Here is a 4,195-nt window from a genome sequence, read left to right on the forward strand (position 1 = left end):
CCGAGGCGCCGCCGCCTCGCCTTACCATCATCCAGCTTCTCAGGGGACCAGAGTGGTGGGGGGGGGTAGCCGCTGAAGGCTCGAGACACCCCACCACGGCCATCTGCACCCGGCTGCCAGCCAACACCGGCGGCCAAAAACGTACCGTGCTGTGCCCATGTCACGGGCTCCGGCTTAGGGCCGAGAGAGCAAAGGACCCGAGGAGTCGACTAGCCTTCGCTCACAGCACCGTGCAGACCTCCCTTCACCGAGCCCGGCCGGTAGAAACCAGGGACGCCGAGAGCCGGCCGGACACCACAGGCCGCCCCGCACGTATGGCATACGATACCGGCAACGAAAGGAGTAAACCAAGAACCAGGGAGGCGCCGCCGCCTCTCGCCTTACCATCGTCGGGCTCTCGGGGGGCCGGGGGGGGGGGGCCACCCACCGGTGGCTCGAGACACACCCCCCCCGGGCCGTCTGCATCCAAGCTGCCGGCCACCGCGACCAGCCAAAACCGTGGCGTGCCCATGCCACGGGCTCCGGCTTAAGGCCGGCAAACAAAGGGAGCAGGTGCCGCCGCCGCCACCTCTCGTCCCATCCCCAAGGCCCCCTCAAGGAGCTGGGCAACAGCCCCCGACGGGCTGGAACCGTACGGAGCACCGCTGTGTCAACACACATACCGGCGCTCCCCCCCTCCGCCATCATCGGGCTCTCGGGGGACCGGGGGGGGGACGGGGGTAACCACCCACGGTAGTCTCACAGCTCGGCTCCCCCCCCCAGTATCCAGCGTTCAAGTGCCGCCAGCCGCCTCCGGCCACCGGTCTTCGGCCTCTCCCGTGCACCTCTGCCCGTCCTTTTCTCACCACTCGGCAGCGACCGCCCCAACGCCGCCCGGCTTCGTGCCGTTCGGCATCTCTCTGGGTGCTCTCGGTTCCGTGCACGCTCGCCTGACAGAGCACCGGCTTGAGAACCGTGCCCAATTCCCCGGGGGAAACCACCGTCTGCGGCCGCCCAGCATTCCACTTGGCCGGCTAAGCCGCGTGCCCTCGCTCGGTGGCGCTTGTCTGGAGCAGAGACGCCTCGTGCCCCTATATAAGGAGAATATGGGTCCGCGCCGGAAAGGGGCGCTTAAAGGCAGTGTCTGCCTGCCAGCGGGGGAGGCGCTGCAGAGACGCCGACTCTTACGATGACCTAACTGGAGGCAGCGCGAAACAGCGACCCCTTGGAGGAACTGCCGGAGCCAACAGGTCTGCCCGCGCTCTAAGTCCCGACGGAGCCGGGTAGACCTGGCAGCCCTTTCGACGGACGCTGAGCCGGCCGCCGGCAACGTGGAGCCGGGTACACCTAGCGGCCACCGCCGGTCGCCTCGGAGGTGGGTAGACCTGACGGCCGCCTCACGCCCCGGAGGCGGGTAGACCTGACGGCCGCCACACGCCGCGGAGGCGGGTAGACCTGACGGCCGCCACACGCCCCGGAGGCGGGTAGACCTGACGGCCGCCTCACGCCGCGGAAGCGGGTAGACCTGACGGCCGCCTCACGCCCCGGAGGCGGGTAGACCTGACGGCCGCCTCACGCCCCGGAGGCGGGTAGACCTGACGGCCGCCTCACGCCCCGGAGGCGGGTAGACCTGACGGCCGCCTCACGCCCCGGAGGCGGGTAGACCTGACGGCCGCCTCACGCCGCGGAAGCGGGTAGACCTGACAGCCGCCTCACGCCCCGGAGGCGGGTAGACCTGACGGCCGCCTCACGCCCCGGAAGCGGGTAGACCTGACGGCCGCCTCACGCCCCGGAGGCGGGTAGACCTGACGGCCGCCTCACGCCCCGGAGGCGGGTAGACCTGACGGCCGCCACACGCCCCGGAGGCGGGTAGACCTGACGGCCGCGTCGCGCCGCGGAGGCGGGTAGACCTGACGGCCGCCTCACGCCCCGGAGGCGGGTAGACCTGACGGCCGCCACACGCCCCGGAGGCGGGTAGACCTGACGGCCGCCTCACGCCCCGGAGGCGGGTAGACCTGACGGCCGCCTCACGCCCCGGAGGCGGGTAGACCTGACGGCCGCCTCACGCCGCGGAGGCGGGTAGACCTGACGGCCGCCTCACGCCCCGGAGGCGGGTAGACCTGACGGCCGCCTCACGCCCCGGAGGCGGGTAGACCTGACGGCCGCGTCGCGCCCCGGAGGCGGGTAGACCTGACGGCCGCCTCACGCCCCGGAGGCGGGTAGACCTGACGGCCGCCACACGCCCCGGAGGCGGGTAGACCTGACGGCCGCCTCACGCCCCGGAGGCGGGTAGACCTGACGGCCGCCTCACGCCCCGGAGGCGGGTAGACCTGACGGCCGCCTCACGCCGCGGAGGCGGGTAGACCTGACGGCCGCCTCACGCCCCGGAGGCGGGTAGACCTGACGGCCGCCTCACGCCCCGGAGGCGGGTAGACCTGACGGCCGCCTCACGCCCCGGAGGCGGGTAGACCTGACGGCCGCCTCACGCCCCGGAGGCGGGTAGACCTGACGGCCGCCACACGCCCCGGAGGCGGGTAGACCTGACGGCCGCCACACGCCGCGGAGGCGGGTAGACCTGACGGCCGCCTCACGCCGCGGAGGCGGGTAGACCTGACGGCCGCCTCACGCCCCGGAGGCGGGCAGACCTGTCGGCCGCTTCACGCCCCGGAGGCGGGTAGACCTGGCGGCCGCGTCGTGCGAGACATTTTTGTTTCGATAGATGCCAATGAAATCCGAAAAAAAATAAATGAAAAGGGAAATTTTTTTTCTTAACGCACCCCCGCACCCCCGCGCCCCGCCGCGCTCTCATGTGCACGCAGCACCAGCCCCCCCACCCCCCCGCCCCGACCCGTTGGCTGCCATGCAGTCGCTGGCATCATTCGCTGCCCGCCCCCTCGGCCGCCAGTCAGCCCCTCTGCGCCGCGCCACTCCGCGCCGCACGGCGCCGCCCGCCACTCCCCCCCCCCGCTTCCCGCGGCTGCCAGGGGACCCGGCAGAAGCGGCGACGTTCCCCGCACCTCACCCCCAACGGAGACGCCCGTCTCGCTGGAGCGAGTTCGCATCGGGAACCGGGCGCTTTTCGCCGGGTCGGGGTCCCGGCGCTGCCGGGCGGTCCTCGGCTTCAGCTGTTGGTTTCGCAGCGTGGGTTTAGCTTTAGTCTCGGGGGAGGGGGGGTGTGGGGGGGGGTGCGTGTGTGTGTTTTTATTTTGTTTCTTTCCCCCCGCCTTTCGCTGTGCCGCAGAGGCGTGGGCACCGGGCGCCCTTCACCGGGTCCGGGTCCGGGTCCGGGTCCGGGTCCGGGTCCGGGTCCCGGCGTTGCCAGGCGCTCGCTGGCATTCGCGTTTAGGTTTTTTTCGACGGGGTTGGGGTGGGGGGGTGGGAAGGGGGCTCCCGGGCTTTATGTGTGGGAATGGGGGGTGTGTGCGCGTGTGTGTGTGTGTGTGTGTGTGTGTTGTTCGGATTGTTGTTTTGTTGTTTGTTCCCCCCCCCCCCCCCCCCCCCCCCCGCCGCGACACACACGCGCTCGGACACACACGCAGAGACACAGAGAGAGAGAGAGAGAGAGAGAGCGCGCGCGAGAGAGAGAGAGACACAGGCGCGCGCACACACACACACACACGCACACACAGACACAGACACACGCACGCGCACACACACAGACACCCCCAGCCCCCCACCCCCCCCAGCCCCCCGACCCCCACCGTCGCCCGCGCGCCCGAAGAGCCGTTGGTCCCCGCCCCACCGCTGCAACTCCGGAGCTGCAGGGCGGTGGGTGCGGCCGCCAACCGACCGCAGCCTCCTCGGCGCCGCGGAGCACTACGGCTGGGGGGTGGGGGATCGGGGGCGGTTTCTGTTACACCACCACCACCACCACCACCCGCCCTCGCTGCTCTCCCTCCCACCCCTTCGGCGTTCGTTTGGCTTTCAACCCGCGGCGGGAACGGAGCAGGCGGGCAGGAGGGCGGGCGGCCGAGCGACCGACTGAGGAAGGCGGGGAGCCGGGCCGCGGGCACGGCGCGGCAGGGACTCGGCAGCTGCGGGGGCTCAGCGTCCAAAACACGCGCCACCCATCATCGCCGCCGCCGGCGGGAGGCCCCTCCGGGCCCCCCGGCACGGAGGCGGCGGCGGCGACGCCGCTGGGTCCTAAGGTCTCCCGCCTTCCTTCCCTGGAGCGGCCAATGTGCTGCTGCTGGTGGAAAGCGGGCCGGAGGTAGGG

Source organism: Athene noctua, unplaced genomic scaffold (genome assembly GCF_965140245.1).
Source record: "Athene noctua unplaced genomic scaffold, bAthNoc1.hap1.1 HAP1_HAP1_scaffold_511, whole genome shotgun sequence".
NCBI classification, from domain to species: Eukaryota; Metazoa; Chordata; class Aves; order Strigiformes; family Strigidae; genus Athene; species Athene noctua.